Here is a 25,366-nt window from a genome sequence, read left to right as displayed (position 1 = left end):
CTGGAGAGTGACTCCTACTTGCAGATCCTGGGCAGAAGAGTGCTTATGATTGCTCCCAGACCAGGAGAGGAGTAAACTCCTTTCCCTTGATTATGCCACCTTGGAGGAACTGAGAACTTACACGTCCCCAGAGTATACCCTCCCCTTGACAAAGGACTCAAAAATCAAGTAACTGGCTGGGAAAATGCCCCAAAAGGGGGGAAAATAAGACTATGGAAGGCTACTTTCTTGGTGAAGAGGTATTTTCTTCTATCCCTTTAGATGTGGAAGAACAATGCACACCATCAGAGGAAGATCTAAAAGTCAAGGCTTCTGCATCCAAAACCTCCAAAATAAATATACAATGATCTCAGGCCATAGAAGACTCAAAAAGGATTTTGAAAATCAAGAAAGAGAGGTGGAGGAAAATTGGGAAGAAATAGGAGAGTGATGCAAGAAAATCATGAAAAATGAGTCAACAGCTTGCTAAAGGAGACCCAAAATGCTAAAGAAAATAACACCTTTAAAAACAGGCTAATTCAATTGGCGAAAGAGGTTCAAAAAGCCAATGAGGAGAAGAAGGCTTTAAAAAGTAGAATTAGCCAAATGGAAAAGGAGGTTCAAAAGCTTACTGAAGAAAATAGTTCTTTAAAAATGAGAATGGAGCAGATGGAAGATAATGACTTCATGAGAAACCAAGAAATTACGAAACAAAAACAAAAGAATGAAAAAAATAGAAGATAATGTGAAACATCTCATTCTAAAAACAACTGACCTGGAAAACAGATCCAGGAGAGATAATTTAAAAATTATGGGACTACCTGAAAGTCATGATCAAAAAAAGACCCTAGACATCATCTCTCATGAAAATATCAAGGAAAACTGCCCTGATATTCTAGAACAAGAGGGCAAAATAAATGTTGATAAAATTCACCAATCACCTCCTGATAGAGATCCAAAAAGAGAAACTCCTAGGAATATTGCAGCCAAATTCAAGAGTTCCTAGGTCAAGGAGAAAATATTGCAAGCATCTGGAAATAAACAATTTGAGCATTGTAGAAATACAGTCAGGATAACTACAAGATCTAGCAGCTTCTACATTAAGTGATCAAACTGCTTGGTATATGATATTCCAGAAGTCAAAGGAACTAGGATGAAAACCAAGAATCACCTACTCAGCAAAACTAAGCATAATACTTCAGGGGAAAAACTGGCCATTCAATGAAATAGGGGACTTTCAAGCATTCTTGGTGAAAAGACCAGTGCTAAATAGAAAATTTGACCTTCAAACACAAGAATCAAGAGAAGCATGAAAAGGTAAACAGGACAGAGAAATCATAAACGACTTACTAAAATTGAACTGTTTACATTCTTATATGGAATGATCATATTTGTAACTCTTGAAACTTTTCTAAGTATTTGGGTAATTGGAGGGATTATACACACACACACACACACACACACACATGCACATATATATACAGAGACAGAGAGAGAAAGAGAGGGAGATGGAGAGAGAAAGAGAGAGAGAGAGAGAGAGAGAGAGATCAGGGTGAGTTGAACAGGAAGGGATGATATGTAATAAATTAAGGGATGAGAGAGGAATACATTGGGAGGAGAAAGAGAGAAATGGAAAGGGGCAAATTATCTCTCATAAAAGAGGCAAGGAAAAAGCTTTTTAAATGGAGAGCAAAAGGGAGGAGGTGAGAGGGAAAAAGTAAAACATACTCTCACCACATTTAGCCTAAGGAAGAAATAACATGCACACTCAATTTGGTATGAAAATCTATCTTACACCACAGGATATTAGAGGAGGAGGGGATAAGTGGGGAGGGGGGAATGATAGAAGGGAGAGCAAATGGGAGGAAGAAGTAATTAAAAATAAACACTGTCTGGGAAGGACAAGGTCAAAAAAGAGAAAAGAATAAATGGGGGGCAGGATAGGATGGAGGGAAATATAGTTAGTCTTACACAACATGATTATTATGAAAGTCTTTTGCAAAACTACATTTATATACCCTATATTGAAATGCTTGCCTTCTCAGTGGGGATGGGTGGGGAGGGAGGAACGGAGAGAAGTTGGAACTCAAAGTTTAAGGAACAATGGTTGGGAATTGTTTTTGCATACAACTAGGAAATAAGCAGTATAGGCAATGGGATATAAAATCTATCTTGCCCTAAGAGAAAAGAGAGAAGATGGGGATAGAGAAGGGAGAAGTGTGACAGAAGGGAGGGCAGATTTCAGGAAGGCATAATCAGAAGGCACAGAATTTTGGGGTGGGGGTAAGGGGAGAAATGGGGAAAAATTCAGAATTCAACATTTTGTGGAAATGAATGTTGAAAACTAAAAATAAATAAATAAACTTAAAAAATAAATTTGAGTGCAAAAAAACCTGAAAACAAATAAATTAATAAAAAATAACTGTTTAAAAAGAAAAGCATCCTGTCTCCTAAGGCAGCCCATTCAACATTTGAATAACTCTATTTGTTTTATTGCTTTAATTTTGTTTTGTTATTGATATATTTTCCTTTTTCATAATTTTCATATATAATTATATGCCTCCTATATTCAGCAATTAGAAGAATCATTTGTAATATTTTAAAAGAATGTAAAAATAGTTAAAGTCAACCAACACATGAACCAAGTGTGCCATTAGATGCAATATTCCATACGAATATTCTCCATTTTAGAAAGAACAGATGTACATTTTATCAATTTTCAATTTGACCAATTTTGAAGTGGACAATGACTATTTGTCTTCATAGTTTTGGTAGTTTCCTATAAAGCACAGATATCAAACCATAATCATAAGTAATTTGATTAAAATAACATAATAAAAATTGAATTATTTACTTTGCATCTGTTATCCTCCCTGATTTCAAATCAAGGAGCAGGAAGCCCCTTCCAGGACAAGCTTACCATTTCTAATGTCACTACTTGTTGCTCTTTCTTTGTTTTCTAAGAGGGTCAATGACATTACAGTGTGAGAGCTTGGTTCACACATGAATTGGATTTAAGTGAGGCAGAGTTGCACAAAGTTATCAGCTTCACTTTTTCTTCCAAAGTCATTGAAGTCCATTGGCAGGACAAAATTCAAGAAGACTGATGATGGCCCAGGATGCAGTGGATTACCATGATATCTTCTATGTCTGACCAGGCACCTTCTCCACCCATCTTTGTGGCCATTGGAACAAATTATTCTCCTCCACCTATTCAGTTAGGGAGAGTCTTCATATATTTGTAGTAGACATTGCCCTAACTCACCAATGTGACTGAGGCCTGTCAGTTACCTTCAACCTAGGTTAACCCATCTGCCAAGATGGTTTAAGGTGTGGATACTGCATATGCTACAGTTTTTTTGGATCCACAGGTGAGAATTGAATGGCAGTTGGATACCAAAGGCAGATGAGCAGGCCTGAAAGAGGTTTAGCAAGCCCTTAAACCAGAGGTACTAGTCGTCCTGAACACCCCACACACTGACTACTATGCTGTTACTCAAGGTTTTATTGATTCTACCTTCCTCAGCCTCTTTTTCCTTCTGTTTGGGAGGCTGGAAGGCAGTGTACCAAACCAAATAGAGGACAGAAAGTGGACTTCTACTTTACATCTACTGCCTTTCCTGGTTTCAGTGCCATGGGATAAGACTTCCCCTGTTGTCCTCCCTCCCTTCCTTTTCTGACTTTGTGTGTGTGTGTGTGTGTGTTCTGTTCCCCTTTTTGCTGCAAACTCCTTGAGGGCAAAGAATGTCTTTCTTTTTATTAACTGACCCTTAGCAAAGTGCCTGGGATAAAGTAGGAAGTTAATAAATTAAATCCTGTGTTTACAAAATGATTGACAAAGTGCCTGGAACATAAGAAGAATCTAATTTTTTTTTTAGCTAATTAGTTCAATAATTTCCATTTTTATCCTCAGTGAATTAAAATGCTTCAATGCAATTTTCAGCTCTTTATATTTAAATTATCTAGTTTATTTTACCTGATAATTTCTGTCAAGAACTCTTCTCAGCTGTTAAATTACCTATCCTCATTCTCAGTTCTTTTATATTGTCAAGATTTTTTTAATATTTAGATTGTATATCCATTTTAATGTACTTGTGATATATGGCATAAGCTGTTGTGCTGAACCTAATTTTAACCAAAATATTTCTCATTATTTTCTAAAAATCTATCAATTGACTATATTAACTGATGAAGGACTAAATGCTGTAGATTCAACAGAAACCATATAAGAACAATTTGATGGGTGATTTCCAAGAAGAAACAAAACTTTTAAAGGATATTTGGAATGAATTTAAATCATAATGTAGATATATTAATGCAGATTTAAAAATAAGGAAAAATGGAGTATATCTGCCAATTAATTAATGGAAGGGGAAGGAAGGAAGAGGAGGAGAGTAATAAGAAACTGGGAAAAAATTATAGAGTAGAAGAAAATCTGACAGATGAGAAGCAAAAGTCAGCACTGTTAAAAGAACTGAATTCTGTGTAAACCAAAGTGAATGACCTTATAAATGACTTAAAGAAGATTTCCTGTGAGGTAACTTAAGAGTCATATATCTTCTAGAACAAAACATGTCAAATTAAAAAAAAATGACTAAAATACTACAGGGAATAATACAACTTAGCTTTCTTATAACTATAACTATATATATATATATATATATATATATATATATATATATATATACATATACATATATATGTATACAATAAAACATTAAAAAAAAAACTGAACCCACAGATTCTTTCTCCAGGTTCCATCCAAAATAATATATTCTGCACAACTGAGCTCAATCATCAATTTAATAATATGGTCACTAAACAAGAGAGACATGTAATGCATTCCCAAGTTTTAAAAAGAACTATTGCAGAGAAAATGAACAAACTTCCATCTAAAACATACACACTAGAAAGGTAAATATAACTAATTATAAAGAAAATAGTAATGAAATCATTTTCACAAAGTTATTGGTTATTATTCTAACGAGACTTATCTCTGAGAAAAGAAGAGCAAAGAAATATCATCATGGAAAAAAGGGAGCTAAATAACTAAGATTTAAGGAACACTTAAAACAGGCAAAAACAAAGTGGAAGAGAGAAATTTATGCTCCATGTACTAAAGCTCTTAGTAAGTTAAAGTCAATCAGTATATTTCATGAGAAAGCATAATGAAATGGGAACTTGTGTGACTGGGGATAGGTTAAGCAAAGGAGTTGATGCAAAACTTCAGAAGTCTACTGGTGATGAGTGAAGGAATAACCATCCCTTTTATCTCTCAATAAAAGCATAAGACTAGAGGAAAGATAAGACAAAAAAAAAAAAACAGTAAGAGGGAGGGTCAAGAATGAAGGCATTTAAGAAGGCAGTGTCTTCTCTTCCCCCAAATTATGAAAAGACACGGTTCCACTAAAGAACACTTCTATGGGATAGGGGGATAAATTTTTTTTTTATTTTTTTTTATTTTGTAATGTTTAACAATCACTGCCATACAATTGTGATTTTATCCCCCCCACCTACCCCCCACTCCCCCCCTCCCTCCCCACGACTGCATACAATTCTGTATAGATTCTACATATACTTTCCTATTGAGTACATTTTCACTATAGTCATGCTATGTAGTCAGACTAAGATAAATGAAAGAAATCGTATAACAAATCAGAACATGATACACAAACACATACACATACACAAACATGATCTGCTACAATATGTGAGTGACTTCCATATTTCTCTCTCTGAGTGTGGCAGGCATTTTGCCTTGAGATCCTCCATTGGGATTTTTTTTTTTTTTTTGGTAAGAAGTTCTTGTGTTATTACAAAAATCTAAGTCTACCAGAAAAAACTCTCACACACTGTGGTTGTTGCTGTGCATAAAGTTCTCCTGGTTCTGCTCCTTTCACTCAGCATCAGGTCATATAAGTCCTTCCAGGCCTCTCTGAAGTCTTCTTGTTCATCATTTCTTATGGCACAATAGTACTCCATTACATTCATATACCATAATTTATTCAGCCATTCCCCAATTGATGGACATCCCCTTGACTTCCAGTTTTTGGCAACTACATAGAGTGCTGCTGTAAATATTTTTGTACATGTGGGACCCTTTCCCATTTTTATGATCTCTTGGGGATATAGTCCTAGTAGCGATATTGCTGGGTCAAAGGGAATGCACATTTTTGTAGCCCTTTGGGCATAGTTCCAAATTGCTCTCCAGAATGGTTGGATGCGCTCGCAGCTCCACCAACAATGAATTAGTGTTCCAACTTTCCCACATCCTCTCCAGCATTTATCATTTTCTTGTTCTGTCATGTTTGCCAATCTTATAGGTGTGATGTGGTACCTCAGAGTTGTTTTGATTTGCATCTCTCTAACCAATAGTGATTTAGAGCATTTTTTCATATGATTATAGATAGCCTTAACCTCTTCCTCTGAAAATTGCCTGTTCATATCCTTTGACCATTTATCAATTGGGGAATGACTTGTATGATTATACATTTGGATCAGTTCTCTATATATTCTAGAAATGAGGCCTTTATAGGGGGATAAATTTTTAACAAGAAATATTCCCTTAACATATTTTATCTGCACATTAGGATACCAATTTCTCTGAGAAAATGTTGTGATTGCTTGGGACATTTGTCCCAAAACAGAAAATATGTATCACAGAAATTATTAAAAAGAGAGGACAAAGTACTGTTTGAGAGAAAGTACTTATCACTAACTGATTAAAATCTTAAGATCTCAGCATCAATGAATATTAATAAAATCACAGAATTTGAATGTTAATCACCAATCATTTATCATCCACCTGTTACCTGTTAGATGCCAGGCACAGTATCACATGAGAAGATATAAAGTGGAAAGCAAAATATTTCCTCCCCTCTAGGAGCTTTTATTTTAATGTGGGAAACAACAGTGATTCAAGAACAATTTTATATTTGTCTTTTTATCCCCAATAGTTAGCAGAATGCATGGCAAATAGTAAGGGATTAATAAATACTTAGTGTATTGTTTATTTGAGCCAGACAAGAATTCTATGGAAGGAATAGGTATGGATGCATTCCAATCAGCATCATTGGAGGGATCACCCAAATCAATGTGGCAACATATCCATTACAGTATTTGTCTTTATATGTCATTTCCCCATTATTCTCAAGTTCTATGCCAACAAAAAAATTTTAAAATTTATTTATTTTTAGTTTACAACATTTAGTTCCACAAACTTTTGAGTTCCAAATTTTCTCCCCCTCTCCTCCAAGATTGCATACAATCTTGTACAGGATGCACACAAACACACACACACACATACACATACACACATATTAAACATATTTTCACATTAGTCATGTTGCAAAAAAGAATTAAAACCAATGGAATGAACGGCAAGAAAGAATAAACAAAAAAAAGAGAGAGAATAAATAGTATGCTTCAATTTGCATTCTGACTCCACAGTTCTTTCTCTGGATGTGGGCAGCATTTTCCATCATGAGTCTTTTGCACTTGTCTTAGAACTTTGCAATCCTGAGAAGAACCAAGTCTATCAAAGTTAGTCATCACACAATGTGACTGTAACTGTGTACAATGTTCTGCTCCTTGCACTCAGCATCAGCTTATAGAAGTCTTTCCAGGTTACCATTTATTATAGCTCAATAGTATTCCATCACATTCATGTATCACAGTGAGTTCAGCTATTCCCCAACTAATGGATGTCTCCTCAATTTCCAGTTCTTTGACACCACAAAAAGAGCTGCTATAAACATTTTGGTACATGTGGGTGCTATTCCCATTTGTATGATTGCTGTGAGATGCAGACCTGGAAGTGATATTTTTGGGTCAAAGGGTATGCACATTTTTACAACGAAGCACTTCTTGTGACCAAAAACAATATCTTAGCAAAGCTAACTGAATCAGTCATGGTGTCTGACATTGTATACCTCATTATACCTTTGTTGTCCTCCACCTTCCTAAGAGAAGTATTTCATTGTCACTTCTGTAGGACAAAGTCAATACAATTCTGCAATGTTTAACTGCCTTTTAGTTTCATTGTCTTTGATGCTATTATCATCATGCATTTTTTTCTCCTTTATTCTACTTTTTTCTCATTCTCTACCACTTAATTCAACTCAATACATATTTCTTTAAATTCTGCAATAGGGTCAAGTCATGCTCCAGTCAAATGGCACTATGGGATTTCTAGGTGTTTTTCTGTTTGTGTTTTTTTTTTGCTATCACAGTTCATGTTATGAAATGTTATTCAAATTTTCATTATAATACTTATTATCATGTCAGTAGTCATATGATAATTACAAATTCTTGGAACCTTAGCTTACTCACATATAAAAAGGGCAACTGTAAGAATCAAATGAATTAATATAAAATCTATATAAATATTAGTTATTATTTAAATATTTTTAGAAAATAGTTTAAGATTCAGCTGTTTTGTTAATACAACTTATTCTTAAATATGAACTGAACCACTGCCCAGCCACTACTTACTTATTCAACCAGATGTGAATAGGTGGCCTCAAGTATTCCTATATAAATAATATTTATTAGAGGATTAAGTGATCACTTGTCAGTCACAGCTAAAGAAGACTGGACCCTGGAGGTTGTCTGTTTGAAAGATCTGAGGCAAGGTCTTCGAGTCATTTTTGCAATGATTCACCCATTTCTAAAGGTTCTCTTTCTGACTACCTCAAGAGATTTTGTGGGTTCTCCCCCTCTACAAATGCATAGACCATAAGCAATGCAAAATATTAAATTGTGTAGGATACAATAAATAAAGGATTCATTTTATCCCTTTCCAATAAATAGAAAACAGATGTGTTTGTGCTTGATGAAAAAAGAAGAGGGGAAGGCAAGACGTTGTGCAAGTTGAAATATGTGATGTGGAACTTCTGAAGCTGTCGGCAAAGCTAAGGTGTAAGGAAAGAACAGCAAGTTTTGTGGCCAAGAATAAGAAAGCACAATATTTTAAAACAGGGGTCATCATTTTGGTATAAGTTTAACATCATGCCTGTGAATGGCTATTTGTCAACTCCTAAAATAGGGTGGTAGTGGTGGAAATGATCATTTGCATGTGACCTGTATCTGGGGCTGATATTTTAGTTAATAATGAAAATCTATTTAATAAAAAAGCAGCAGAGACCTCCTTCAAACATTTGAATTCTAAATTCATTCAATGTTGTAGAGATATTCTTATGTGATAGGATTAATATGGATGGAGTTTGGATAAAAGGAGTGAAATTGCAGAAAGGAAATTCCAGGTTGAAAATGTGAAAAAGGAAAGCATACACACATATGTGCATGTATTGTACATACACAATACATACATGTGTGCATATAGGTATATCACACACAAATGTGTATATACATACATACACATATATGATATACCTGTGCGCAAACATGTGTGTATGTATATACAAGTGTCCTTGTATAGATAGATGTTAATGGGTGGAAAAGAAGACAAGTAGACAAAGTTGGCCAAAACAGAGTACAATGGTTAAAACCCTAGAAAGGGGGTTAAAAGTCAGCTCTTCCATATATTGATTATGTGACCTCATTCCAGTTATATAATTGTATAAGACCTGCCAAAGTCTGGGACCCCCCTCCCCTTTTTTGATACTGAGGACCTTTCTTTGTCCCATTAGGTGGATCTATATTAGTGTCCAAGGTCATTCCAATACTGAAAACCTTCTAATTTTATGCTTCATTGACACCCCACCCCCACCAAAGCAATGGACATAATAATAGCTGACCTGTCTATTTCAGTATTGTTCTGAGAACAAAATGAACTGCAATAAAGGAGGAAAAATTCATTATGTCAGTTACAAAATAGAAGTAATATCATTACAATGCTACTATTAATTATGTTCTGAGTAAGTTTGCATTTAATTGATAATATATCACTTTATTTCTCCAACAATATGCACAACACATTATGCAAATTTAACGGTCAATACCTACACGTTAATGTATGTCTTTTTCATAGGATTACACAACAAGACCTGGAAAGCATTTAATAGTTTGTCTTTTCCTCTTCTTATTTTACAGACATGAAAACTAAGGTCAAAGGAAATCAATGACTTGCCCAAGATTGCATAGATAGTAAATAAACATCAGGAGTGGAAATAGAACCCAGTTCCTCCGAATCCAGATCTACTACAGCTTCCATTGTACCAAAATCTCTCTCTCTCTGTCTCTCTTTCTCCCTGCCCTCATCTCCCCTCCCCTCAACCTCCCTCCTCTCCACCAATCCCCTCTTGTCCCCTCCCTTCCTCTCTCCTCCTTTCCCCTTTCTCCCCCTCCCCTCCTGAAAGTCTTATTAAACTGCCTCATTATAATGTCAATGAGATTGAATTCTTTAAAACTATGTAAGAGAAGTCCATGCTGGGAAGGCTTTATCTTAGTCTCAGTCCCATCTGTTTCTGAGACCATCACAGCTAAATATGAATAGCTTCATAAACAGGATCCTGCACAAAACATAATGCAATATTTTTACACAGAAAATATAAAAGAACATTCATTTCTTTGAGGTCCCTTTCTGTTCTTCTGGTGAAGACCTAGTAGAAAGGGGGGAAGAAGTTAAGAGGAATTTCACAGTTTTTATATGATCAATAAACATTAAAATAACTTGAAATATGAGGGAGCTACTTGTCTAATGACCAATCATACTACTAGATAAAATGCATCAGTTTAAGTTTTTATATAATTTCAACTTATTAAAAATGAGACATTTATCAAAGAAATTGGCTTTAAAATTTTTCTATTTGCTTGTTTTCCTTCTAATTTTGGCCGAATTAGGTTTGTTAGTATAAAAGCTTTTTAATTTCATATAATCACAATTGTCCATTATATTTCCCATAATTGTCTCCATGTCTTGTTTGGTCATAAACTCTTCCAATATCCATAGATCTGACAGGTACATTTTCCCATGCTCCATTAATTTATTTGTGATTTCACCCTTTATGTCTGAATTGTTTAGGAAAAAAAAACCTTGAAGGTCTATAAAAACGATATTTATTATTACTTTTTTCTTGGACAGTCAGTCATCTCACATAGAAGTGCTCAACATAAGCTTGAGAAAATATCCACCATGGAAATCCTTGAAGGTTATGACAAAACATATATCACACAAGATAATGAGGTAGAAAAATATTCAAAATACTCAATTAAACACAAATTCTAAATTAAGTGATCATGCACTTCAATAAGCAGTGAATTTCCATGGAATTGTATGCATGGGAAATGTCAATGAAAAATATACCTTAGGATAAATAAATGAAATGAAAAAGGATAAAGGAAAAATGATTTGTAAACTAAATCAGTCTTATACTCATATGTTTTTAATATGCTCTGATAAGAAAGAAGAGTTAGATATTATGAGTACTAAGCAATATTAGAAAAAATAATAAATTGACTACGTTTTATTCAATAAAAGACAAGATACACTTAGGTAATCATTTTTGTTTCTTTGTTTGAGCAAAGACCAAACAGCGGAGTCAATTAAAAGGAAAGTAAGAAGAAAATACAGTGTACAATATTTTTTTCCATAAGATCAATTTAAATAAGATACCTACGCATAAAAAGTGAAAAATGGATAATAGAAATATATTAACATGTATCATTAGGATCTCCTACAGAATTGAAAAGGACACAAAGTAATTTCAACATGGTTTCCACAGGACAATGGAAACCACTTTAGCAAGGAAATACGTTATCTCTTTGCCCTGCTCTAAGATATAGCATCAAGGGAAATGAAGTCAATTTAGAACATACACTCATTTATAAACCCTCCTGTTAGAAGAGGAGAGAAAACATAAAATTAAGCCAGATCATCGTAAGAAACTTCAAGAGAGAAAAGGAGAGGATTGATTGATGACTTAAACATAGATCTAAAATGTCAGAAAACTGAGGTATATACCTGAGAATTGTTTAGTCATTTCAGTTGTATTTTACTCCTTGTGATGCAATTTGGGGTTTTCTTGCAAAGATGCTGGAGTGGTTTGCCATTTCCTTGTCCAGCTTATCTTACAGATGAGAAAATTGATGCAGAAAGTGCCAAGGGTTGCATATTTAGGAAGTATCTGGGTCCAAATTTGAACTTCTGACTCCAGGTCCAGCATTCTTTCCACTGTGTCACCTACTTTTCCTTAGATATTAATATAAATAAGTATAAAAGAGAAGATATTGAAAGTTAGGGAAGGAAACCAAAAAGACATAGAAATTATTTTTTAAAATCAAAATATGGCTCTTTAAAAATACTAACAAAATTATTAAATCTGTAGTACATCTGATTTAAAAGAATAGGGTAGAAAATAAAATCAAGAGCAAGTGAATAAAGTGAAATCACAGGAAAACCAGGAAAAAATAAAAAAAATAATAAGAAACTACTAACCAAACTAAAAACACCAAAGAAAAAGAATACCATGAAAAACATCAAATACTCAAAATAACAAAAACCCAAATATAAATATCATACAATCTAATATTAGAAGAGGAATTAGGATTAGGTGTGAAGAAAATTATAAAGAAAACAAAATGCTTCCATTCCTGTTGGATTCATAGGAGAATTTTATAAACATTTCTTTTAATCAGGAAGGTCTGGAAGTCACCTATTTCACTGAGTGTCCATCTCCTCACCGGAAACATTTATGCTCAGTTTTTCTGGGTAATTGATCATTGGTTCTAATCCAAGCTCCTTTGCCTTATGGAATATCATATTCCACACTCTTCATAAACTTTTAAGTCTAAATACCAATACTACATAAATTATTTCCCAAAATGTGTGAAGAAACTACCTTACCAAATCTTTTTATGAGATAAATAAATTCTAATAGCTAAACTATGAAAAGATAAAGCATAACTCTGACATAATTGCATTAATGAATATCAGTTCCAAACACTTAACTAAAATTCTATTAAATAGACTATAGTAATGCATTCAAGAATTCATTCATCATGATAAAGTTAGATTTATACAAATGATAAAAGAATACATCATTAGGAGAACAATTTAATTAATCATAAAAAAATGAAAACATCTAAAATAACTTGATTATTTCAACAGATAAAGAAAAATAACTTTGGCAAAACATAATAATCATGTATGCTTTTAAAAAATGTACAAAGTACATGCATAGATTACTTTTTTTAATCACATAAAAGTTCCTATGTAAAACAAATTATATGCAAAAATAATATGCTAGAAGGTTTTCCAATATGTACAGGAATAAAGTAAGGATATTCATGCTCTCTACTATTATTTGATATTCTAGAAATACTAGCAATAGCAACGACACAAGATAAATTACATTAGTACAGACAAAGAGGATATAAAACTATCTATAAATAAAGTAAAATAAGGAAATCAGCAAATATACAAACTGAGGCAGTTCATAAAATAATCAAAGGCTACAAAATAAACCCACAAAACGAAAAGTATTTTCTTTTTAATATTAAAAAATAAAGCAAAAATACAAAAGGAGGACCCATTCCAATAAATACAAAATGCATATAATATCCTGTGATGAATCTATCAAAGCACATGGAATACTTGCATAAATCAAACTGCAAAATTCTTCTTAAAGAAATAAAGAAAAATTTAGTTGGAAGACTATTCAGTGTTTGTGAATATGCAAAACTAAATAAGAAAAATGACAATACTATTAAATCAATTGCAGTTTTAATGCTACATAAATCAAATTCTCTATAGGAAAATTTATAGAATTTGATAAAATTTAGGAAATAAAATATCTAGAATATCAAGGAAAATAATTTTACAATTTAGAGATAAAGGACTAATTTTACTCTCAGACTTCAAATCATATCAGAAAGCAGCAAATTTCAAAATCTTTTGATACTGGATTAAAAGTAGAAATAGATTAATGAAACAATTTAGAAGGGAACCAGCAATAAAATTTATTAACCCAGTATTCAATAAACTAAAAAATAAATTACTTAGGAAAAAAATTCCTATTAATAAAAAATCTGCGGGAAAAATTGGAAATCAGTTTAACAAAAATAGGTTTAGTGTAACACCTTATAGTTTTCATAATAAATTCAAATTTCATGATAAATTCAAAATATAGTGTGACCTTAATATAAAGATCATACCATAAAAAACTAGAAGAGCAATAAATTAGATGCTTTTCACAGATATGAGTAGGAAGTATATTACTAACTGAACAGAGGAGAGAGACCTTTAAAAAGATAATATAGATAACTTTGATTGCATGAAACTGGAAAGTTATTTCCACAAACAAAATTCATGCATTATGCGTAAGAAATGGAGTGATTAAATATGGAATCAAATCTTTGCTTCCAATTTATCAGATAAAATTATCATATTTTATATACATTATTATATAAGATGTAATTTATTACATAATATAAATTTATGTATATATATGAAATTATTCTCTAGAAAATTGACACATGTTATATATGTACATATCTATAAGCATTTCTACATGTTTATTTTCATATCTATGTATATAGATATTTAGATGACATAGACATAAAGGCAAAAGCCATTCCCCAATAAGTAAATTAGACAAAGATTCAAAGGATATAAAAGAAACACTTCTCTAAAGAAGAATTGCAGACTATTAAAAGCCATGTAGAAGAATGCACCAACCCTTAAAGAAATATAGATTAGAACATCCCTAAGATTATATTTCATATCTATCAAATGGTCAAAAATGATAAAAGATAAGAATTGCCAGTGTTGGGAGGAACATAGAAAAATATGCATACTTGTACATCGTGGAGGAGCAAAACAAAATAAGAAAAGTAAAACCATTTTGGAAAACAATTTGAAATTATATAAATATAATGAGTAAAATATGCATGCCCTTTGACCCAAAGATTCTACTGTGGGATTTATATCCAGAGATCCTTTTTTAAGGAAAAATGTCTCCATATCCACCAAAATATTTTTTCCAACACATACTTTTTGTGATAACAAAGAATTAAAGACAATACAAATGACTATCAATTAGGAAAAGGCTAAAAAGGTTGTGATATATGAAAGTAATAGAAAATTACTGGGCTGAAATAAATGATTGGCAGGATAAAAATAGAAAAAAAAACATGGAAAGACCTACATATGTTGATGAAGAGGGAACTAGGTTAAGTCAAGAAAAAAATACCAATTATATGTCAACAATATAAATGAAAAGAATAATAGTCTCCAAAGTATCAAAAGTTAATGTTAATGTGTCAAAGAACAACAGTGGTTGCAAAGAAGAGACATATAAAAAGCTACTCCTACCCTACTTCTTTGCAGAAGTGGAAGCTCCTGGGTATGAAAGATTATGTCTATTTCTGTACTTTTAAATGTGTTGATTGATTTTGTTGACTTTTTCCTCTTCTTCCTCATTTTCTTTTCTCCTTAAAAATATAATATTTGTTATATGTGATTGCTCTCTGGAAGGGGTGAGGAGGAGGAATACTGAGAGAAAGCCTGTTGATGTTGAAAAGAAAATAAAAATGTACTGCTTTTGAAAAATACACAGAAAAAGATTTTTAACTGATAAGGAGGGCACCATACTAACCATCTTTGTGCAGCACTGACATAATAGAGATCTGTTGGCTTTTTTCTTATCTTGAGGAGCCTATCATAGTCATAATATCAACTACTTTCCTTTTCTTATGCCATCTGCTAACCCTAGTCATCTTCCTCTTGGTCAGGAGAAACCCTTTGGTATTAAAAAAAGTGAAGTCTCCCTCTCCAATAGCTGATAGAGACCTGAGCAGCAATCAGATGAAGGGCAGCTATATGTAATATATCTGGGCTGTGTTTCTAATCTAGCTGACATTATTTTAAACGCGGAGGCAAAATAAGTGTAATTAACCTAGCTCAGGAATGGGAGAATCCTTCCACCACAACCTTCCACCTCCTCCTATCACCTTAAAAAATATAATCAGAAGAGTTCATGCTGGTCAACCATCTCCAAGGGTTGATGTACCTTGTCTATAGGATTATCATGGTTGTTTTTGATGATGATGATGACAGCTAGCATTCCTACTCTGTGCTAGGCACTGTATAAAGAGTTTTACAAATATCATAGAATTATGGGTTTCAAGTTGTAAGGACTCTTACAAGTTATTTAATCTTATCTCCCTCTCTATGTTTTGAGGAAATTGAAGGAAGCAAAGCACAAAGTTACAGTGAGCATATCTCTGAGGAGAGATGTGAACTCAGGTCTTTGTGACTTCAGACTTAGCACTCTATTCATTGCACCACCTAACTGTCTGTGCACCCTTTGTCAACACCAGGAAGGAAATTATCTTGTTTATTCTACTTAGCCCTCTGAGACCCTTTGTCCCAAGCAAACAATTAAAAAGTTATTTATTGATGCAGAGAGGGATTTGCTGACAGAAGACTAAGCAGATTTTTACCTAGGTTCTAACTGAATTGCTTTATCACTTAAGAGGGGGGGGGAAAGAAAGTTCTTTACAATGTGAAGGTAGATTGAGTTTTTACTAAACCATCTTTGTATGGCCATTGCATAGACACTTATGTTTTAAATAAACAATTAGAGAACAAAAAGTCCATCTTTCCTTGGGCACTGTTGTAATCAGCCTTCTAAAGCCTTCCAAAATTGTACTGGTAGATGTGATAATACCATAACTTCTTCTAATTCCTACTATTCCTCTCCATTCCCATCTTTCTTCTGCTAATCATATTTCTCTCCAAGTCATGTCAAGATAATAAATCCTCCTGCTAAACACACAGAAAATGCATTAAAAGAATGTATGATATATTCCTGAGATTAGTATGTGTGCATGTACGCATCATGGATATATGTATTTGTTACATTGTTAGTGGCAGAAGGCCCAGGTTGTGGCAGCTGGTGGATACTAATAGAGAACAAAAACCTACATCCTCCTGTTAGGAACACAGCCTGAGAGTCACCCAGAGTGGGAAACATGAACATCATTGAGAGTTTGTGAGAAAAGAGATACAATTAAAAATAACTTAATTTAGAGGTCATATGTTGGTAATGGTGTAGCGCCAATGTGATATTCATAGCACCTACAGCAGTCATGAATATGCCTGCATAATTCTAAATCACGAAATACAACAAACTCTCCACATGGAAGACAGAGCCAAAACATTTATTCAGACACCATAAAGCCAAATCCATCATAGTAACAAAAATCTATACATAGTAGCAATACAGAGGGCAACACCATCCCCAAGCCTTCCCCCCTACTAGGCTTCCCACAAACCAGCTCCATTAAACAAATCACAAGCAGTCTCTCTTAAACAAAATCACAATCACAAAATCACTCACCCTAGCCAGATGCCTGGTTGCCAGAGCTCAGCTCTGCTCCAGCTCCATCTCTTCCTTTTCTACCTGTTCACCAAATTTCTCACACCACAGGCTGCATGTGACTCAGACTCATATAACTCAGGCTTCCATGTGACCTGGGCATGTTACATGGGTCTATTAATGAATATGAAAGATCTTCTATTTAAATTTCCATTACAAATGGAAACTAATTTTTTTTCAATTCACATGTGCTTCCAGAAGTCTACTTTTTATTCCAAATTTGAGATCAAATTCAAAGATTCCTGGATTTCAAGGTATAAGGGTCCTTAAAAATCATGTAGTCTAATCTTCCTCTCAATAGAAAAATCCCTTTTCTGAGCTTGGAAGATTCCTAGTGGAAATGAGCTCACAACTTCTTTTACTCTCTCTTGAGGTGAATGAATTTCAGACTGAACAGTGTAGAAAAAATAATAACTGGGCACTAATTTTAACAACATTACAATTTTTGTTAATTGAAGGAGCAAGAGGAATCTTGAAAAAAGAGAGACTGATTTCAGAAAGATAGGGTTGAATTAGGAAAATATAGTATCCTGAAATTAAAAAAGAAGAGTTTAGTAGAGATGATAAAGGGGGAAGTCAGTAGTGTCAAACACTACCTAAGAGTTAAAGAAGGCCAAGAATTAAGAATTGATATTGGACTTGGAAAGTTTGTTTTACCAGAGGTACCTTATGTCTTAAACATGACATATGTATATGTATACATACATGAATACATACATACATGTCAAAGTCATGCTGTGATAACCTAAATTAGTGAAGTTTCTTAATAAGAACTGGCAAGAATACACAGAAGAATTATATAAGAAAGATCTTAATGTCACTGATAACCACAATGGTATGGTTACTAATCTAGAGCTGAACATCCTGGAGAATGAAGTCAAGTGAGACTTAGGAAGCATTGCTAACCCTAAAGCTAGTGGAAGTGATGGGACTCTAGCTGAACTATTTAAAATGCAAGAAGATGAAGTTGTGAAAGTGCTGCACTCAATATGCCAGTAAATTTGGAAAACTCGATAGTGGCCACTGGATTGGAAACGATCAGTTTACCTACCAATCTTAAAGAAGGGTAATGCCAGAAATGCTCATTTCCCATGCTAGAAAAGTTATGCTTAAGTATCTGCAAGCTAGGCTTCAGCAATATGTGAATCAAGAATTACCAGAAGTGCAGGCTGTTTTTTTTTTTTTTAATTATTAAATTTTTAATTTTGGGTTACAAATTTTCTCCCCTTTTTTCCCCCTCCCCCCCCAGACCCAAGTTTTCTAATTGCCCCTGTGACCTATCTGCTCTCTCCTCTGTCCTTCCTCCCTGCCCTTGTCTCCATCTTCTCTTTTGTCCTGTAGGGCCGGATAGCTTTCTTGACCCCTTAACCTGTGTTTCTTGTTACCCAGTGGTAAGAACATTACATTTGGTCCTAACACTTTGAGTTCCAACTTCTTTAGCTCCCTCCCTCTCTACCCCTTCCCCTTGGAAGACAGGCAGTTCAATATAGGCCATATCTGTTTAGTTTTGCAAATGATTTCCATACTAGTTGTGTTGTATAAGACTAACTATATTTCCCTCCATCCTGTCCTGTCCCCCATTACTTTTATTTTCTTATGGTCCTTTCCCTCCCCGTGAGTGTCGACCTCGTATTTCATTCTCCTCCCCATGCCCTCCCCTCTATCCTCCCCTGCTTCCTGCTTGTGCCCCTGTCCCCCACTCTCCTGTATTATGAGATAGGTTTTCCTATCAGAATGAGTGTGCATTATATTCTTTCCTTTAGTGGAATGTGATGAGAGTAGATCTCATGTTTTTCTCTTGCCTCCCCTCTTTATCCCACCACTAATAAGTCATTTGCTTGCCTCTTTTATGAGAGATAATTTGCCCCATATAACTTCTCCCTTTCTCCTCCCAATATTTCTCTCTCACTGCTTGATTTCATTTTTTTTTTTAGTATATGATCCCATCCTCTTCAATTCACTCTGTGCACTCTGTCTCTATGTATGTGTGCGTGTGTGCATGTGTGTATGTGTGTACTCCCACCCAGTGCTCAGATACTGAAATGTTTCAAGAGTTATAAATATTGTCTTTCCATGTAGGAATGTAAACAGTTCAACTTTAGTAAGTCCCTTATGATTTCTCTCCGCTGTTCGCCTTCCTATGGTTCTCTTCATTCTTGTGTTAGAAAGTCAAATTTTCTTTCCAGCTCTGGTCTTTTCATCAGGAAAATTTGAAAGTCTTCTATTTCATTGAAAGACAATTTTTTCTCCTGAAGTATTATCCTCAGTTTTGCTGGGTAGGTGATTCTTGGCTTCAGTCCTAGTTCCTTTGACCTCCGGAATATCCTATTCCATTCCCTTCTATCCCTCAATGTAGAAGGTGCCAGATCCTGTACTATCCTGATTGTATTTCCACAATACTTGAATTGTTTCTTTCTAGCTGCTTGCAATAACTTCTCCTTCACCTGGGAACTCTGGAATTTGGCCACAATGCTCCTAGGAGTTTCTCTTTTTGGATCTCTTTCATGCGGTGTTCTGCGGATTCCTTGAATATTTATTTTGGCCCCTGGTTCTAGAATCTCAGGGCAGTTTTCCTTGATAATTTCGTGGAGGATGATGTCTAGGCTCTTCTTTTGATCATGGTTTTCAGGTAGACCCAGAATTTTTACATTGTCTCTCCTGATTCTATTTTCCAGGTCAGTTGCTTTTCCAATAAGATATTTCACATTATCTTCCATTTTTCGAATCTGCGCGGTATGTTCTGAGATATCTGTCTTTCTCGAAAAGTCCAAAGCTTCCATCTGTACCATTCCAGATTTGAGAGATCTATTTTCTTCAGTAAGCTTTTGAATCTCCTTTTCCATTTGGTTAATTCTGCTTTTGAAAGCATTCTTCTCCTCATTGGCCCCTTGCACCTCCCTTGCCAGCTGAGTTAGGCTAGTTCTCAAGGTGCCAATTTCTTCAAGATTTTTTTGGTTCTCCTTTAGCAGGGAGCTGATCTGTTTTTCATGCTTCTCCCTCATCCCTCTCATTTCCCTTCCCAGTCTTTCCTCCACCTCTCTAACTTGATTTTCAAAATTCCTCTTGAGCTCTTCCATGGCCCGAGCCCATTGGGTGGGCTGGGGCACAGAGTCCTCAATTTCTGTGTCTTTGCCTGATGGCAAGCCTTGTTCCTCCCCATCAGAAAGGAAGGGAGGAAGTGATTTTTCTCCCATAAAGTACCCTTCAATAGTTTTATTTCTTTTCCCTTTTCTTGGCATTGATTCCCCCTAGTGGCCTGACCTCTGAATGTTCTCCTCACATCCACCTCACCTCCTGGTCCTCCCAGCCAGCGTTTGGGGACTGAGATTCAAATGCTGCTTCCCGCCTTAGGATTTTTGGCGGGGGCAGGGCTGTTATTCAGTGTTAAATTAGGCTCAGGTGCTGAGGTCAGGGGCAGGGCCACCTCTCTGGCTCAATTCCCTCAGGGGATTTATACACAGACCTTCCACAATGGATCCAGGCTCCCACTCGTTTGGGGAGCCCCCGTCCGCAGCCGCCTCTCAGCCCCCACCTCCTGGGGGGGCCCGAGCTATGGGGGCACCTCACTCCCCTCTCAACCTGCCAAAGAGACTCTCTCACCTACCCCCGTCAGTCACCTTTTGTTGGGGTCCCGTGCAGCTGCTGAAGATCCCGCCTCCGTATCCCTCTCAGAACTTTGTCTCTCGGAGCCGCGGTCGCCGCCGCAGGTCCGGGCTGGGCACCGTGTCTGCAGTGCAACGGACCTTTTGCGAGAGGTTTGCAGGTCCCTCTGTGGGTGGGGGGACCCGCGTGGCCGCTGGATCTCTTTCCCACGGTGTCGCTGCCGCGGCAGGGCTGCTCTCCTCTTCCCGCCCCGGCGCCCAGTCCCCGGTGCGAAGGCCCCCTGCGAGAGGTTTGCAGGTCTCTCCGGAACAGAAATCTCCCTCGCTCCAATATTCCATGGTCTCTGGGTGCAGAATTCGCCCTGGGTTAGTCCCCTCTGCCGTTCTGTGGTTTGTGGGTACGGAGCTATGTGTATGTGCGTCTTTCTACTTCGCCATCTTGGCTCCACCTCTGCAGGCTGGTTTTTGAAGAGGCAAAGGAACTAAAGACCAAATTGTCAACATTTGCTGGAAAATGGAGAAAGCAAAGGATTTCAAGAAAACAAAAATCTACTGCTCCACTGACTATACAAAAATCTTTATGGATCACAGCAAAATGTAGCAAGTCCTCAAAGTGATGCCAGATCATCTCATTTCTCTTCTGAGGAACCTGTATGAAGGCTAAGAAACAATAGTTACAACTAAACTTGGAACAACTGATTGATTTGATTGGAAAAGTATGACAAAACTTCATATTTTCACCTTATTTATTTACATTATATGCAGAACACACACCACTCAAAATGCCAGGCTGGGTAAATCAAAAGCTGAAATTCAGGTTGCTGAGAAAAATACCAACAATCTCAGATATGTAGATGATACCACTCTCATGGCAGAAAGCGAGGAAGAATTAAGAAATCTCTTGATGAGAGAAAAGAGAGTATAAAAGCTTGCTTGAAGCTTCATATATAAAAAAAACAACGAAAATATTGTGGGAGATGAAATGGAAGCAGTGTCAGATTTTTACATTGTTGAACTCAAATATCATTGTAGAGAATAATTACAGTCATGAAATTAAAAGATGCTTGCTCCTTAGAAGAAAAGCTCTAGCAAATCTGGACAACAGACTAAAAAGCCAAGACATCACCTTGCTGACAAAGGTCTATACGGTCAAATACGTAGCTCTGCAAAATTGATGTTTTCAAATGGTGGTGCTGGAGAAGACTTTTGAGGGTCCCTTGGACAGAAAAGTGACCAAATCAGTCAATTCTTAAAGAAATTAACTAAGACTATTCACTGGAAGGTCAAATACTGAAATTTAAGCTTAAGCACTTTGGCTACGTAATGAGAAAATAAGACATTGGAAAAGACCCTAATGCTGGGAAAGATTAAGGGCAAAAAAAGGGAAGTCAGAGGATGAGATAAATAGTGTCATGGAAACAACTTGAGCTTCGACAGACTTTGGGAGATAGTGCAGGACAGAAGGTGTAGGCATGCTATGGTCCACGGGGTCATGAGGAGTTAGGACTGAAATAATTGAACAGTAACAATAAAATGACTATAATTGTAGAATGAAGCCTGTTACAACAGGGAATAGTAAAAGTTTATTGTCAGTCTATAAGAATGCCTTTAGATGGTCACTGTATCCTGAAGTGCTACTGCTACAAAATGCTGATGGGCCTCTAAAATGCTGTTAAAATATTGCAAAGAAAATATTGGAGTTTTTAGTTTTATTACTATATTATCCACTATACCCCATCAAAGATATCTCTAGGCTTTGTAAACATCAATTATATCTTGAAAGAAACTATGGAATATCAGCCAAAGTAGAGAATATATTTCGTGCAAGTTTCACAGTAGTAAGCCAAAACCATCTCACAAATTGAAGAAAACTAGGCAGTAAAAGCAAAGAACTCTCTTGTTTCTGATGTTAAACATGCAACAATAGGAAAACCACTTCCTCAGTATTAGAAGAAAAATAATTAAGTGGAATTACCTTCTCAACATTAAACCATTACAGGTTATAATTTATTTCATAAAGTTGAAAGTATTAGACATGGGGGGGGTACTTCTCCTGATAATTTGTTATGTTCTGGACCCAGTTAATGACCTTTTCCATATGGACTTAAGTATACTCCGTAGGTACAATATATCTAAAATGTCACAATGGATTGAGCCTAATTGATATCATTAGAGCCCTAGCCCTTTTGCACTTGGCCTTTGAGATGTTGGTGTTACTAAGAAAGCTGCTTTTGATTTATTTTGCTTTTTGTATTTTCATTTTATCTTTCTTTTTTTTTTCCCAAGTTCTATTCAAAGGCCAAACTTTTGAAGGTTAGGAACCCATGATCCAACTCCAGGGCTGGAATATCCCAACTTGCAAATCTGTTTCTAAAGGCAGCACTTCTGAAGAGTTTCACTTGGCATATCTGTTGGTCAGTGAACGAGGCTCAAATAAAGAGTCCCTCTGAATAGAGCACAGTAAAACATTTCAGTCAGTTTTCAGATGTTTCCTATTTCTGTTTCAAGAGAGAGGGGAATAAAAGTATCTTCTTGCCCCAGCTGCAACCAAATACTTGAGGCTCCTAAGTGAACTTAAATAACCTTTTTTTCTGATTAGCTTCAACTCCTATGTCCCTTTGGCTTTGTTCTAAATTTTTCTTTTCTAGCCTGTTAAGCATAACACACTGGAACAAAATTCACAGTAGAACTGGTGTAGGTGGTCAATAAAATTCAAGAGAAATCTTAAAGTTGGCCTTGTGTTCTAGCTAAAACAATCTAACAAATATGCTCATATAGACTAGAGTAAGTAAGCTTATGTGTTTTAGATTATTTTCAAATTTCTCCATCTGTCAAGAAAAAAAATCCATCAGCCAGAGATTGTGAATTTCTGATGATTCTGGCAGTAACCAGAGACTGAATGTGCCATCTAATACTATGGCATAGATTGTCTTTTATATATTCCTTCTTATAAAATTAATTCACAGAAAAGAACTAAACACAACGTTCTTGGATTTTATACGTGTGAGTGAGGAAAGGAAAATTAAGAGATCTAAAAGTAAGAGTTGAATTGTCAAATCATTTGTTTTGGTGAAATGTGTGTGTGTGTGTGTGTGTGTGTGTGTGTGTGTGTGTGTAAGTGAGTAACTGAGAGAGAGAGAGAGGGAGAAGGAGAGGGAGAGGGAGAGGGAGAGAGAGAGAGAGAGAGAGAGAGAGAGAGAGAGAGAGAGAGAGAGCTATGAGGTGCTGAAAACCTGACTTGTAATGAACTCTGGAATCATATTTTTCTGTTTATTGCCAAGAAGAATGAAAATAATAACGGCTAATATTTTATAGCGCTTTGAGGTTTGAAAAATGCTTTAAAATATTATTTTCTCTTCAAACAACCTTTTGTGGTGTGTGTCATTATCATCTCCATTTTACAGATGAGGAAATGGATACCCAAAGTGATAAAGTGAGGTGCTCAAGGTCAAACAGCTAATAAATATAGAAGGCAAAATTTGAACCCATTTCTCCTTGAATCCAAGCTGCAAATTACATACACCGCCTAGGTACTTAGTTTCACTGAGTCTCCATGCAGTAACTCAATACATAGTAAAACCTATCTTCATTCCTTCACTTTCTAACTCATTCATTCATCCAATCGTTCATTCATTCATTCACTGATACCTTTCCTTGAATCCATCAGTGTTGCATGTTTATAATGGTGGAGCAGAAGTATGAAAAAAAAAATTTTCTTTCTGTTTTGCTTAGAGTTTTGTGTTTGTTTATGTAAAGAGAAGGGTATAAGGGTAAGAGGGTGGAGGGCACAATGTCTAATTGCTGGGTCACGTATAATATTTTGATGATTGATTAATAAAGAAAACTTTCTTTTTAAGTCAGATCCTGGAAAGACAATTAAATGTAATTGAGTTACATGTCAATCAGTTGACTATTATCTATTGAATATCTACCATATCCCTAGCATTATCTGTTTTTTTAAATAAAGTTGGCATTTTTTCAGAAAAAAAACCCTTTCATATGAAACAACTCACAACTAATTTGCTTCTTAATACCCTTAACATTGCTGAAACAGGGCTCTACTTTTACTAGGCAACAGCAATAGAAGAAAATTAATGGGTTTCAGCATATGGGTTGAAATTAAAAAATAATGTGGCATTCCACAAGACACATATTCAAATCAACCATTATTTTGTAGTAGTCACATTTCATACAAGGCTAAACTCTCAAAATTCTAGCAGTTCTTTTCTCACCTTTCAGACTACTCTAGACATTACTACAAAGGAAAAATTACTTTTTTAAGATCTCATTATTACCAGCAACTGACTCATCCTTTGAAACTTTTATCTCATGCAAAGAGATGTAGAATTCCAATGATTTTGGAACCCCTATGGGAGATAACAATATTCACAAGAAAATCAGTCATAGGTTTGTCTGCAGAAGTATAATTTTTGAGAGAGAAAT

General features: G+C 35.4%; 1 long non-coding RNA gene across 1 annotated transcript in view; it reads left to right on the top strand.

Annotated features, from left to right (window-relative positions):
* Nucleotides 1-10,307, top strand: part of LOC140524228 (uncharacterized) — an 83,624-nt gene extending 73,317 nt beyond the window's left edge. The window contains exon 3 of the long non-coding RNA XR_011973625.1: nt 10,033-10,307. This is a non-coding gene — a long non-coding RNA (uncharacterized lncRNA). The remainder of the gene's footprint in view (nt 1-10,032) is intronic.
* Nucleotides 10,308-25,366: the final 15,059 nt, after the last annotated feature.

Source organism: Notamacropus eugenii, chromosome 1 (genome assembly GCF_028372415.1).
Source record: "Notamacropus eugenii isolate mMacEug1 chromosome 1, mMacEug1.pri_v2, whole genome shotgun sequence".
NCBI classification, from domain to species: Eukaryota; Metazoa; Chordata; class Mammalia; order Diprotodontia; family Macropodidae; genus Notamacropus; species Notamacropus eugenii.
The sequence above is the reverse complement of the archived record's forward strand: the minus strand, read 5'-3'. Positions and strand labels throughout refer to the sequence as shown.